The 15,723-nt window shown below is 43.6% G+C and overlaps 1 protein-coding gene across 1 annotated transcript in view; it reads right to left on the minus strand.

Moving 5' to 3' along the window:
• NDST1 (N-deacetylase and N-sulfotransferase 1) overlaps positions 1-13,916 on the minus strand; it is an 81,690-nt gene extending 67,774 nt beyond the window's left edge. The window contains exon 1 of the mRNA XM_035105669.2: positions 13,478-13,916. The gene's annotated coding sequence lies outside the window, so the exon portion shown is untranslated. The remainder of the gene's footprint in view (positions 1-13,477) is intronic.
• Between the last annotated feature and the right edge of the window lie 1,807 nt (positions 13,917-15,723).

Raw genomic sequence — 15,723 nt, forward strand, 5'->3', positions numbered from 1 at the left:
GCAGCAGCGGGCGGAGCGCCTGAGCCAGCGGCCTCCGCCTGGCCCGACCAAGGACGCCTGCCGCCCCGCCACCCGGACCAGTGGCTGCTGCAGCGCCAAGCACTCAAAAGAGCCCAGCAGCGCCCTAAGCCGTAAAAACCGTACCGGTAATAAAAAAATAAGACATCCCACCAAAAGTAAGCCACTTGTTTGTTTGTTTTTTTGAGGAAAAAAAGGTTGTAAGACGGTGTCTTAAAAAAAGGGAAAACATGGTATTAGCAACATTAGCAGTGTGGTAGCCCACCTTTGTACAGTTTATGCCAGCATTGTAAGAGAATGCATAATAGTTACTAACCTATGAGCCACAAAAGTGCATTTACTTGGGAATAAGTTCTGCTTTCTCAGTGGAGCTGACCTTCCCTTCCCATTCTTGGCAATCTCCTCCAGTCCACAAAAACCTCCCTGTCCCACAGCTAAGCAGGCAGGTAGCTGCTGATCAGGTCAATTTTAATTGTATGGAGTATGGATAGGGCAGCTATCCAGATGTTGTTGGGGTTCCCAACGCTCATCTGCCCTAGCCACTACAGCCAATGGTCAGAAATTATGGGAGCTGCAGTGAAGCAGCATCTGGAAAGCCAGGTGTACCCCCCCCCATTCTTGCTATGAAGAAACACATGTACATCTTCTAATCTAGACAGATCATAAGGATGCCCACAGGTGAGCTTGTGCTATTTGAGAAGAGTGAGTCAGGTTAGGAGGTATGTTTAAGTCAACGTACAGTCAGTCAGTTATATTCCTTGAACAATGCAAGAAGCTGACAGAGTAAGTGGAACACAGCCTTGCAAGACATTATCTTAGCATTCCAGGAACATTGCTACGTATAGAATTTACAATCAAAAGTAAAACACCCCAAGAACTCCTACCGCACTTTCAAGACAGACTAGAAGAAACAGAAGAGCTCACTTCTCACTCAGCAACCGGCAGATCAAATGGAGATCCATGTGTGCATGAAAACATACGGACTATGGGGCTCTGTCAACATCGGAAGCGGGGTCTTACCTTTCCCTCCGCCTCTGTGTGTTCTGGAAAAGGCAAGCTTGCACTGAATGCTTTGTTGCCTGGCTGTTCTATTGTAACCACCACAACAAAAGTGTGGGCAGGAAAATGTTGGTTTATCTCTCTCTCTTTTTTCTTTTTCTTTTTAAAAAGGAACTTAGCTATCCTTGCAGAAAAAAGAAAACTTTTTTTTTACTACCCCAATAGAAGCCTTGCTGGCAACAAAAATAGATTTATGCCACAAAAAGAGCATGAACAATAGACACAGCAGGCACTGACCCAGAAGGCAATGTTAGCGATCCTAAGGGACTAGTGCAAAGCAAATTCTATCTATATCATAGAACACAGTGAAAATTTTTAGTGCCTTGATAATCAGAGTACTGTATATTCCTGTGTATAAGACTACTTTTTAACCCTGGAAAATCCTCTCAAAAGTCAGGGGTCGTCTTATACGACAGGTCGTATTCCTTATACGGCGAGTATATCCCAAACTCTATATTTTAACTGGAAAAGTTGGGGGTCGTCTTATACGCCCAGTCGTCTTATACGCCGGAATATACGGTACTTCTCCATCTATCCATTACCCTAACTGCTTCCAGACTCCAGTTAGCATGAGGGGAACTGTCAGCCACATTACGTACACATATTCTATCTAATTCTAGGACAGGGCCCCCAAAGTATAAACTAATCTAATGGGATGTTCAGTATGTTTTCACCCACAGAAACCTATCTGTGGTGTTTAAGTCTGTATGAAGCCACATTTCCCAAAAGTTCAAGCATGTTGTAGAAGTCCAGTCTAGTCCTAAATCCTGATGGCAAGCCTCAACTACAAGTTATCAATATGTTATTGCTAAGAAACAGGAGCATACAGTAGTCACTATTTTTTGCAAGGGTTAGGCACCAGCCCTCTGAAACACCCTCTCCTCTTTCAGAACAGGAGGCAACAACCTCGATGAACTTCAAACAATCAAAGACTCATCTGTTTCAAGAAACTTTCCCTGACTCGTACAATGTTTTTATAAAGTGTGCTATGTTGTTGCCTTTCCAGGATTTCATTGTATTACACGGTCTGGTTGCATGTTAGTCTCTAAGCAGTTTACAAAATAATAATATAAGCAGAGAATGGAACTATTTTGGCTTTAAATAGTATATATGAAATAAATAAATAAATCATTTTAAAAAGTCTCTTAACTATTGTCCTGATTAGGACAGTGCTCAAAAACTTATTTAAACTATCTGGAAATGCAACCATTCTGTTAATACATAATCTATACAGGTTAATTAATATCATTCCTTTTGAGAAACACCTACTAGTTCTTCTAACCTGTCTTGAATTTTTTCATTGCTTTTTATAACAGGTTCTTAAGCAGACAAATGTGCAAACAATGCCAAAATTGCCATGAGAAGGGAGCTTCAAAACCAGACTAATGTGCACACACCACATTTTGCGCAGTGACGACAGAAAGACAAATCAGATGTTTTCCTTTCTTCCAAGCATAAGGCATTTTTTCTCAAAACTGAATTTCTCCACTGTTTCTTTGTAATGGAATGTTGGTTATATTGGTTAGAAAAGCGAACTTCTTTGTACACAAGAATGTATGTTTTCAATCATGCCTAATAATATCTGTAGAACATTATCTTGCCATTTTGTTGATTTTTGAAAATATCCTACATATATTTAAATGGCACTCATTTGGTTTTCCTCTATCTCTATCTGAACCCATTCCAGCAACATACTAAAACCAACAGAGTTAGAAAAAACTAATCTTAAGGATAATCCTAGTTTCAGCCATATTTTAAAAGACGGCGCATGCTTAACATTCTCCACTTTCACAAAACCCCTGAGCAAACCAGTCCTGGTGATTTTTAACCAGCGGTGTGATGTCGTCTAACCTTCACATTTGGGGTATGTCTGTCCTTGCAAGCAGGCTAAAGGAAATGCTTGTGTTTGGCAACAGATTTCAAAAAGAGATTCCGCATTGGTACATTTTCTGACATTATGGCATGGTAAGACTGTGAGCAGTGGTACCAAGCTGAAATCTGGGGTGTCAAGAAGTACCTCATCAGCCTGGTCTTGGCTCATACATACTGTACAGTGAATGCTATATAAAGCTTACAGCCTACTCATGTTGCCCCCATAACTGCACCCAACTGGAAAGTTTACAGTTTGAAGGAAGCTGTTAGCTTTTTGATGTCTATCCAAGATAGATACTATTTCAGTGCCAGCCACATATTTGGGAGCGGGGAGGAAAAGACACCAAGTAAGTGGATCAGTAGGTCTGGGGAAACCTTGCTCTGTGCTGACGTACATTCATACCTGGTGCACATTACTCGTAAACAACACATAAATGCTTCAATTTTGGGGGGGGGGAATATTGATGGTTGCTATTGCAAGAAACACATTAAGAACTGAACTTGCATGAGCTATCAGAACACGAATTTCAACACTGAGCTATAGGATACAGCTTTGCAACTGCTAGTTATCCAAATCACAATTGTGTCCAATTTTGGATAGCAGTTTGAGCCAAGAAATCAGCACGAGAAGTTGAAGGACAAATAAACAAGGTTGTAGGCAGGAAACTGAGCTGAGCCAGGAACAGAACATCAGAGATGTTCAAAAGGACAATCTAGCTGGATTTGGAGGGCCGTGCCAGCACAAATAGCTGCTCAGAGATATGGAAGGAAGCCCAGCAATTTGCTGCAAGGATGTGGAATAAGACAGTAGGCAATTGACTGGCACCTGGCAAGAACCAATCGGGAGTGGTGGAAATACTGAGATAAGCAGAGAAGAGCAAGGCAAATGTAAAATCTAGGAATTGTAGAGCTTGTAGGTTACAGGCATGCCAACCAGGTACCCAATACATTCACTTAATCAATTCCTGTTATGATTTAATATAGCTTCTGCTGGAAAAATAATGCAGTCAGCCAACTAGGCTGGAGGTAAAATGCAATGTTTCTCAAACTGTGGGCCAGGCACTATCAGTAGGCCTCAGCTCACTCTCAGGTGAGCCTCCTTGTTACAGCCCTCCTGCACCTCCTTTATAACCTTTTTGGTTGGACCAGCAGCTGCATCTCCCCACAAGTGCAGTGCATAAGCATACCTGGAAGCTGGTTAGAGAGCGAGGCAAGAGGAAGACTGTACCACACACAGTTGTGAGGGGAGAAAATATAAGGGAAGAAACAACTGAGACTGATGGAGTGACTGGTCAAGTGAAAGGAAAGAAGAGAATGAACAGGGAAAAGGGAGGTAAACAGATGGACTAAGGAGATGCACTGCTGTGCCTTCTCATTCACACACACACACACCAACACCAGCCCTCCTTCTTTCCTACGCAATCTGCTGCCAAGTCAAGAAGCCTCCTCCCTCCTCTGAGGGGAAAAGGACCTGAGCGGAGGATGTTGATGGAAATGAGAACGGGAGACAAAACATTCATATTGTAAATGACAATAAAACGAGAGAGTAACAGGACAAGGGAGGGAAGCTGTCAAAGGAGAAGACGTGTGCCTATCTCCGCCTGCTGCCACTGCAGCGCCACTGCTTGCAACTGGTGGGCCTCAGCCATTTTCAGGCCTTTCAAATGGTCTCTGGGAGTAGAAAGTTGAAAACACCAGACAGTGGCATCAACACAGCTGAACTGGTTACATGGACAGCTCCCTAGTATGTCGGTACAGAGATACTGGATGAAAGACAAAACACATTTACATCAGGGGCTGTCAATGTGGTGCCCTTCCAGAGGTTGTTGGGCTCTAACACCCCTGGGTCTAACATTTTATCAATGGCCAGTAGGCAGAAGAGACCAGAATGTACCCTCACTCTTTAGAGCAGGGCTTCTCAAACCTGGGTCTCCAGCAGTTGTGGACTACAACTCCCAGCATCCCTAGCTAGCAGGACTAGTGGTCAGGGATGATGGGAACTGTAGTCCAAAAACAGCTGGAGACCTAAGTTTGGGAAACCCTGGTTTAGAGGCAGCATATCTCCAGTCACCAATTACTGGGGAGAACCTAGGAGCAGCTGTTAACATCATGTCCTGCTCGTGGGCTTCTTGAAGCATCTGGCTGTGGGCAAAACAGAATACTGGACTAGGACCTTGGTCTGATATAGTCAGATAATTATAAAGCTCATAAGAGTGTATTCTCAGGATCACTTGTCACAGAATAGTTATGCCTTAACTAAAGTGACCCTAATAACAAACTCGTTTAAAATTCTCAAAGCATGTCAGAGATTCCAGTGTATACACACACATACAGATGTATGCCACACAAAACTGATCAGCCCATTCCCATGCTTAAGCATTCGTCTTCAAATGGTGAATTATGAACTTCAACTGGATTGCATATAAGCACAGTCAGCACCATTATCTTTCTTGTTTTGATGAAATTTAAGAGATCAAGAGAAAGGGGGGCCATATACAGTAAAAAAAAAAAAAGGTTAAAAACAGCCCTAAACTGCAATATAGGATTAAATATGGATCCTGGGCTTGATAGCATTTATAACCACTGCACTAGAGATTGGAAGTAAACAAATAGACTGGGGTAAAAACTTCTTACCAAACAAGAAACAAAAGGAGGAGCTGTTTATATTCTTAAATAAATTAGCATGTTGTAGAATTACCAGGGCAATAGATCTGGGAATTCATCACTGTTCTTTTTGCAATTCAAATGATGAAAAGGCTTGCATGGATTTAAGCTATCCTTGCTTCTGAAGTCAATAGTGCTGGATTGGCTTATATCCAAAAGCACCAGTTCAACTGGTTTTCAGTTCAGCAGCGCTTTAAATATTCCAATCTTTGCTTGCCTGGAACCAGGAGTGAATCTGCACGCCTCTTTGTGTCTCCATTCTTCTAAATTATATAATCTTGACCAATGAAAGAAAAAAGTACAGAACTAGGTGAACTATGTGTCTGACCAACTCTGATAGCAGGTGGAGTTCCAACAAGCATCCCAGATTGCAATCACTTTTGTTTTTATTTATAAGTTGTTCTGAAAGAAAGGAAAATATTTAAAATATGCCATTAAAAGGCCAGGTTTTGAATACTGTACTGCAATTAAATTCTCCCAGAGAAAATACAGAAAGCAAATATTTTATTGGACTAACTTCATTAAAACACTCATTACATTAATAACAATGCTGCAAATGCATTCTAGTATTTGGCAAAGAATATAAGGTGGTGACCAAAATGCCAAAGAATGCCAGCCTCCCCATGTTTCTAGGGTAGTTCTAACAATTATGCAGTTATTCAGTACACTGAATTAGTTTCTTCTGTAGAATAAAAGGACACGAACTTCCTTCAGTTTAATTCCCCTCTTGTACAGCCTTTGCAATGTTCATTCAGAAGCCACAAGCTTATTGTAGCTGCTGAATACTCCCTCTTTTTTGGAAAGAAAAAAGAAAAAAGAACTGAGTCATCTGGAAAACAATGGCTTGTTTTCCAAGCTGCTGAATACACAAGTATGGTATTGCTGATTTCCTTGTTTATTACACAGCCTCTGTAAAGCAAGTGCAGATCATGGAAAAAATTGTTTGAAGCCATTACATCTCAGATAGTCATGCCACTAGGCGTGTTTTGGACACTCAAATGTTTACTTTTTATGGTACATGAAAATTTACCAGTACTGTGTAAATTTTGAGAGGCAAGAAGAAAATAATTACTGCCAAGTATTTCTGGCATAGAAGGTAACATCTACAGTGCTGATCCAAATTCGTTACAGAAACACAGAATTCAGATACAATGTCCAATCATGGTTTGCCGTCACAAAAACAAACATGCACAAGTCTCAAATTCACATCCCCCCCCCACCTCCTTTGAGGAGAGGTTATTTAAAGCTCTGGTAAAGGTTTAGAACTGCTGTTTCTCATTTCATCCAAATATAGGTATAGGCCAAGTGTGGTTTGTTGAAACTATAGTTTAGGGTCCTTGGTTTTATAGCCTGACTATAAGCTATGGTTTGTACAAACCAGTTTCTTATATTTGTATGAAATTTGTTTCAAATTTATTCCTGAAGTCTGTTCCAAATCCAAGCAGAGGGTGCAAATATTTGTCCCTTTGCATGAGGAGGTGGAACCATACATGGGTCACTGTAGTAGCACATTCTCATAACAAACTCTGGTTTCTTGTAAAACCTGAATCTGAGCCATGGAAAACACTATGATCCATGGATCCTTGACACATTATTCAATGTTGTTTTATTTTTCCACTGTATCATTCATGTGTCCATAGCTGCACCAGTGTAGCCATTGTAACCCAAACCATAGTTTGCTCTTAAAACTTGACTGAGACATAGCTGCCAAGTTTTCGCTTTTCTCGCGAGGAAGCCTATTCAGCATAAGGGAAAATCCCTGTAAAAAAGGGATAACTTGGCAGCTATGGACTGAGAGCTTACTATAGCTTATAGTAACTATATACCAGTTCAGACATCATTGTAAGCCATAGTTATCACTGACCTAAATAAGGGGAAGGAAGGAGTGTGTGGAATCCCAGGAAAAGGAGAGGCATGCTGAAGCACTCCCATTTATAATTCAATCTATAACCCATAATATTTCTGCCACATAACCTAGATTCCTGAGAATCTCCAATGTTGTGTTTGGTTTTGTTTGGTGGGGGAGGGAGCAAAAAATAAATAAAGAATATTTCTACTTACATGGTTTTGAAAGAAAGTTAAAAAGAAAAAGTTGCAAGCAGTCTCTAGCGAAGGCTCTGAGCCATAGGTGTCTTTAATACATGGTTAATTCTCCCTCACGTCTTTTATCACCCGCCTTTCCTACCACAATGTCCTTGAGCACTTGGCTGCCTGCCTTCTTACCTCGTTACTATCCCCACACCTGGATAAACTATGCAATGCTCCACAGAAATGCAACTATTTCAGCTATAAAACTGCTCAAAGTGTATAAATAACCGTTCTACTTCTTTACATCCAAGTCAGGTGAGAGACTGTCAAAGTACTGAACTGGTGTCTGGAATTAGTGACAGGCTGGATGAAATCAATAAACTGAAACTCAATCTTGACAAGACAAAGGTGTTGTGGGTAAATGGACTGTCTTCTCAGAGAACTGGTGCTCAGGCTATTTTAGATTGAGTTGCATTTCTTTCCTAAAGGATCGTGTTTTGCAACCTGGAGGTGCTCCTAGAGCCAGCTCTGTCGCTGGACGTTCAAATTAAACAATCTGTGGCCTTTTAAACTGTTGGGAGGTGTGGTTTTTGTTTGTTACTATACGATGTGTTTTTGTGTTTTTATATTATAAACTGCTCTGAAATCCTAGGGTGGAGGATGGTATGGAAATTTAATAAATAATCATAATAAAAAATCTGTGTGGTACATACCAGAGGCTGGACCACCAGCTGCAGCCGCTCTTCGACAGAGACAGCCTGGCGATTATAAATCATGCTTAGGTAACATCTGTGACCAGCTACTGTAATGTGCTTTACATGGAGCTATCTCTGAAGACTACTGAAAACTGAAGTTCAAAATAAGGGCACTAGACTGCTATCTGGGACCAGACATGGAAACCTTAACACACTGGTGCTTAAAAGAATTGCAGTGGATTCTGGTCCATTTCTGCACATGCTTTTGAAGCCCTACATAATTTTGAGACTGGGATATCCGGAGGAATGCTTGCTTCCACATCAACCTGCCTGTGTGCCAAGCCATCATAAAAGGCCCTCCCTTCAGATGCCCTCAGTAATTGAGTTTAGGTGGGTAGCAACTGACCAGAGGGCCATTTTTGGTAGTGGTTATAGAATTCCTTTCCTGAGGAGGTTCACCAGGTGCCCGTTCTGTTTGATGTGATGCAATTGCGTTTTTTGTCCTCCTCTGTGCCTTAATCCATTCCAACTGCTTTGTTGCTGCTATTTGTTTAGCTGTATTGTATGTATTTACCGTTGTTTGCATTTTTATTGTGAGCCGAAGGATAGTGCACAAATAGAATAAAGTACAATAAAGTAACTGAGAAAAAGAACTGGACTGGACTGGCACAGTGTGTTACAAGCCCTTCCCGTTGCTGCCCTTAAAAGCACAAAGCAACTCTCTCCTACCACTTCTCCCTTCACATCTGCTCTCTCATTCTCACCAGTTTCAACTGACTGTATGATGCAGACCCCTTTTTGCATTCATTTTCCAGCTGATCTATAGGCAGCCTTGACAAAATAGGCAAAAGCGGGCATTTTTCACCCATCCCCCCATCTCTGCCCAAGAGAGTATGTGTCTGATGTTTAATAGCCTCTGCACAAACTTACCCTCTATGATCCAACCAAAGGAACCCATGACCAAATCGCTGTATCATATTATTGCCTGAGGCATCCCTTCCCCACCCAACCCCATTGCATGCATCACAGCACCCGCCCAGCATTCGGCTCCCAGTGGAAATCAGATTCCAATGGCAAGAAGCCTTAATACCCTGCCTGGCAGCACTGATTCTAGCACTGCTGCATTCAAAGTATCATAGGATAAGCCAAATGATTATTGTGCATTGCTGTTTGACACAATGGGTACTTTAGGTTTCAGCTGGGTCACACTTCAAAGTTTCTCTTTACGGTTGTAATCCTAAATGCGCTCCTCCATATAGCTGTAGTTTGAAAGCAATGGCATTAATGAAAACAAAGGTTCCCCCATTACAAAACTTGTTTTTAAAGTGCTTTTAATTTCCTAATGCAAATTATTGCCTAGGAGATATTCACAACAGCTGTGGGACTATTCCCCACCCCACCCCACCCCCAATTTTACAGACCATGGAAGGAGTAAAGACCTTAAGATCTTCAAGACCACTGGACCACACTGCTACTCACTTTACATATTCCTAAAGAAGACTGTTGGAGAAAAGCAGACCAGCAGGCTTAAGGGAAAACGCAAAGCAACTACCTAGCAATGAAAATATAATAAAGCGTATCATTTGTCTTTCTAAAGAATAATGATTCTAAACCGATTACTGGACCCTGCAAAGCTTAGCTTTCATTTTAAAAACAGTAACATTTTCCTACTCCTCAAGGCTGTGAAGTAAAGCTTGAAAATGTGCAGGCAGTGGCAGTGAATCAATCACAGCCCAAAAGGGATCTTTATGGGTCTTCCAGTCTCCAGAGGCAATGCTCATGAATCTCCCATCCAAACTTCTCCTTTCCAACCTACACCCTCTACATTCCAAATCAGAACTCATTGTAAACACATGCAAATGTATGCATTCTTTTTCCTTTAGATGAACTATGATGCTATGCTTTCTGATTTTAGACATTTTAAACATATTATTCACACACAAGCAAGAAAGTCTGACTACACCATGGCCCCTGAAATATATTTGGAGAATTGGGCAAGGATGGCTTTTAGTCTACCTCAATACCCACCCAATGAAGCAATACTTATCCTATCACTAGTTACTAAGACAGGAAAAATAACCATAGAATTCTCCTTTCTGAAAGAATAATATTACATATATATAATCTATGGTTTTTGTGTGTATGTGTGTGTGTGTGTGTGTGTGTGTGTGTGTGTTTATATGTGCATTACCAAACACATACATTTGTTGTTGGCTAAAGACCACAGCTAATGTTGTAATTCAGAAGCTAGGACAGGCCTTCCAGCTAGGATTATAAAGCGCTTTGTTTAAGGCTCAAGCCACAGCAACACAAAGACTTGCAGCTTCAGAAGGTGCGGAATGTTAAGCCTACTCACTCATTCAATTTGATGCTTTTCTCTAATCTTTTATTTTTAATTAATGCTGTTTCTCTCTCCTAGGTAATGACATTTGAAGGAGCATCTTATCCATAGCTCTTTTCATTCAGGTACTGCTGCCTGGAGCAGCATCCCTCCAGTTTCTTGAAAGGTAGCCTATTTGTTTTATGGCAGTTATCCGAAAGCTCTGATCAGCCATGGAGGGTAGGGACCTAGCTTTACTGATGCAGCAATCTCCAATGTTAAATACGTTTCATATTTATGCCTGCATGTATTATATTAATGCTAGCACTTTCCTTCCTATAAATCCTCAGAGAGCACCTTTTGAAGGAGGAAGAGTTGAAAGGCACAAGGGGATTAGGGCTTTATGAAGCCAGCAGATATCTCTAAGGAAGGAGAAATCTTTTCAACCTGCTAAACTGTGCAGGCAGGAAGGCGGCGAGGGGAAGAGTGAGACTACAGGGCTTCAATCCATTTTGAGGCTTTGTGTCTCCTGGTACAAGCAAGACCACCACCAGCAGACTACAGGTCACACAATACAGCTTTCCTGCCATCCTTGTTCCCTACATTCTACAAACAACATCTCTTTCTAGCAGAAATGAACTCGTAGTTGCCATCAACCTCCATCTCCAGCCAAGAATCTCTGGGATACCCAGAGTAATTCAAGAGCAGCAGCAGGAGGTTACTTGGCACAGCTCTTGCTCCCAGGCTCAAATGCCAGCACAGAGAGAAGGCAACAGATGCCCTCTTTTGAAGAAACTCCTAGTTGTGCTTATGCTATTTGAAAAGAGGACTGGAACACAGAACAGCTGCTGCTAACTTCTGACCACCTCCAATCAACCAAAGCAAGTTGTTTCAAAAATTAGCAGAATGCAGATGGTAATCAACGGAAACACATTCTAAATGTCATACAGAACTGGTACAACTTAATGAAAATCTTATGAGCCACACTAGGTATTTTGTTTAAAAGAAAAAAGAAACAGCCCTCTACAAGTCTAGTTCTTAGATTCTTCATAGTAATAGTGCATAGTGTCCATCCCAATAGATTTTTGGCAGTGTTAGGTATTTTAATTCTGGCCATCTACTCATTTTTTTCAGTATCTTAGGGACTGTATCTCAGAAGTTTTTTAAAAAATGCACAGGAGCAACAGTATTTCTTGACCTGAAATTCCCATTATATATAGTTCCTTAAATTGTGCTCACCAGTGTTACCCATGCCCCCAGCCCCATGTGACCACTTTCACTTTGAATCAAGGGGGCTGCTACAACTATAACCTTACCAGGTTGGACATTTTGGACCAACATATCCACTTTTATTGATTTGTAACATTTATATCCTACTTTTCATCCAAGCAGCTCATGGTAGTATCTGGTACTCAATCAGGCTAACATTTTGCACATCAGTCACAAAAATGCTTGGCTGTCTTAGCAAGGCTGGACACACATTGGTACTGCCACCACTCTAGCATTAGTATATCAGCTCACATACTTGGAAAAACATGTTCTCCACTGCTTGCCAATACCTGACATGTCACAGTGAACTCAGGTACAACTAGCATCCTGTTCAAAACCTCAACGACTTAATGTGTTACTAATGATCAATGACAGCAACATATAAGCTCCAATTTTTGTCACAAACAGTAGTTTTTTAAAAAAGCAGGGCTGATTTACTGTACAGTATTGGTTATTAATCCGTTTAGCCTCCCTGTCCCCTCATAATAAGTGTTCTTCCTTTTGACACTCCATATAAAAGCCATCCTTGATCTAAGAGGCATGAGGTTCAATAGAAAATTCCTGGCCACCTTCCATCACCTGTATGGATGTCTACTTTGCCCTCTCTCCCCTAATCTTCAGTACAGAGGTGCAGAATATCTTGGCATAAAGAAAGTGCAGCTTAAGGCATGAGCTTACCAGTGAAGAACAAAGCAACACTCATGAACGCAAGACAGCATTAGGAAGACATACCCCTTTGATATTCTGTATAAATCATTCCAGGTTAAGCTGCCATCCAAGGGATGCTGAGAGGATCAGTTAATGAGTGTGAAAGCACTTTGAAGATGAAAAGCAATCCAAGCGCCAAGTATTATTTCAAATTGATATTTATGTATGCTGCGTTTTCGTATTTTAAGATGTGCCTTGGCAAGCTAAGGGCTCTCTTTATCAGGAACTGTCTCCAGAGCAATCAGAGGAGATAGATTAGGAAGGCACAAACAAAATTTATATATGGAATTTCCTGGAGGGAGAGGGAATTTCACTGGGGATAAAAGCAGCAGCAGCTTCTGAAACAGAGAGGGAAACCCAGGTCCAAAACAACACAGATACATATTTCTATTTTATTTTTTAAAAAACAAATCGTAAGGGAAAAGAAAAGCAAGTTCTCCACCCACCAAGGGCCACCAGAGGCTGCACTTTTGGGGGGGAGGGGCGGATGGAGAAAAGAGAGAATCATCCCAAACCACGGTGGGGGGGGAGGCGGAGAGGCTGCTTTCGCTTTTCCAGGCCTTTCTCCCTCCTTCCCCGCCAACTAACCCCGCTCCCTCCTTTGTCCACTGCACCCCCCGCCGCCGCCTCCCTCGGCCCTTCCCCACAGCGAAGGAGGCTCGCCTTCCTCCAGCACAGAAGGCAGAGGAGGAGCAGCCCGCCTCGGACCCTCGCCTGGCGCCCGAGCTCCAGCCGGGCCTTGCACGCGCTCCCGGCGCCCCCGCAGCCCATTCATTAGCCTGCGAGAGAGCGGCGGCCGCCCGCCCGCCCGCTCGCCCCTTCCTCCCTCCTCGCCGCGTCGTACCTGTTGTCCGCAAGCCCCCGGGCGAGCCCAATCGCGGCAGCACCTGAGGAGCCAGGAGGAGGAGGAGGAGGCGGGGGTTGGGAAGGCAAGCTCCCTCGCTCCCTCCACGGCTTCCCGGGCGCCGCTTGCTAGGCAGCTCTCAGCAAAGGCTGCCGTCCTCCTTCGCAGCGTCTGCAGCAGCCCACAGTGGCGGCGGCGGCGGCGGCGGCGAGAGAGAGGGGGCTGGTGGTGCGCGATGCATTAGCAGCGTCTCCTCCTCAAAGGCCACAGCAGGCTCTGCGGGGAGCACCGAAGAAGAGGAGCTGCTGCTGCTGCTCTGCTGCTGCTGCTGCTGAGGCTGCCGCGGTTAACCCTTCCCAGCCCGGCCCCGCTTCCAGCTAGCAGAAGGACCGAGCGACCTCCTGCCAGCTCTCCCATCAGATTTGGCCCGCCCCCTTCCTCCGAATCTCCACCCACCAAGAAAGTTCCTCCGGCGGCGGCGGCGTGTGTGCCGTGCCTCTGGTTTGTTTGCCGAGGCGTCGTCGGGGCTGCGACTTGGGAATCCTGGCTTTCCTTACAATCGCCCGCCGGCTCTGCTCTAGAGTAGAACCGGATAGGATCGCGGCGGGTCTGGGTTGGAATGCAGCGGCGGCGCGCTCCTGAAATCAAGGCTGCCTTTCGCCGCGAATGCTTAACTTGTACTGTATCGGCGAAGTCGGGTTTACTTTTGAGACAGCACATGACCGTGGCCGTGTGCAACAGCATCTCTCTGAGCATGATTAGCATCTCAGCCTTAATCATGCGCGTGAACCGGGTTCCCCCCCCCCCCCGCTTTAGCCCGAGATGCACTGGGATCGATTACTTTCCACTAGGATTCGCGCTGGCACCCCTTTCTTCTGTAGACCTCAATGGGTGTTTACATGAGGCGCCTAGGGAATTGCATTGGGCTCCGCAACTCACAGGTGGAGCGGGATAGGTTTTGCTGATTCGTAGCCGGGAAAGTGCTCGTCCAGCCTGGGGTGGAGGGAGGTACAGCAAAGAGGCACCCGCCTTTGTGTAGATGAGCAGGTCTTTGCCTAGTCCAAAAGAGAGAAGCAGCGTTCCTAAGCAGTTTACAGGCTTTGAGGCCCTCAGTATGGCAGCCCACCTTATTTTATTTTATTTTGCTTTGTTTGGTGGAACAGTAAGATGTTGGGGTGGTAGGGGAGTGTCATTTGTGCACCTGCAGTAACCCATTTCACATATGGGCAACACTGAGGCCAAAGACAACTGATGTCTCCATCGCAGAAAACTCTAAACCCAACCAGAGCAGAGAACTCAATTCAGTAACATGACCCCAACTGAGCTGCATGACTTTCTGAAAATCATATATATGCACTGTGTGGTCAAAGAACTCTGTGTGTGGAAGACAACACAAACACTTTTTCTCTGTGTGTCACGCACATGTATATACAGAGAGAGGAATATGTCACAGATCTAGGTTCATTTCAGCCTCACTTTCTCTCACACACACACACTTCTCCTTTGTTGCACCTGCTGGTTGTGACTGAGCAGCTGCTGTAACTTCCTTTCGGCCAGGTATCATTCAGAAAAGCCGCAGATTAATAAGTAACTAAATGAGAGCTGGGGGAAGCAAAACAGGAAGGAAACAATCTCCCATGCCTCACTGGTGATGTGGACATCAAAAAGCTGCAAGGACCAGCCAAGAGTCAGTTGGCAATCCTGTTTCAAAGGCCATCGAGCTTGCACATAGCTAGCTCCTAAAATGGTTTGCAGTAAATTTTCTTTAAAAAGGTTTGCAGCTGGGAATACTGTCCTTACTTTGAACATGTCTTATTGTGAAATACGCCAGATAATGGTAATTTCAAGGTAAATGTACATAGAGATGTAACCCTGAAGTTTGATCTAAGCACAGTGATTCAGATTATCTGTCACACTTTTACTCTGCTCTTCTCAAGACAGAGGGGATCACGGTGGTTTATAGGGAATCCATATAGCTTACAGGACAATAGGTGCTTAGGCTTCATAGACACCATACACCATACATTTAAAGCACACACCCAAAGAATCCTGGGAACTGTAGTTCCCCATCACAGACTGGACAGTGCCCTGTTTGCCTAAATCAGGCATGGCCAAACTTGGCCCTCCAGCTGTTTTGGAACTACAATTCACATTATCCCTGACCACTGGTCCTGTTAGCTAGGGATGATGGGAGTTGTAGTCCCAAAACAGCAGGAGGGCCAAGTTTGGCCATGCCTGCCCTAAAT

Source organism: Zootoca vivipara, chromosome 2, assembly GCF_963506605.1.
Source record: "Zootoca vivipara chromosome 2, rZooViv1.1, whole genome shotgun sequence".
NCBI classification, from domain to species: Eukaryota; Metazoa; Chordata; class Lepidosauria; order Squamata; family Lacertidae; genus Zootoca; species Zootoca vivipara.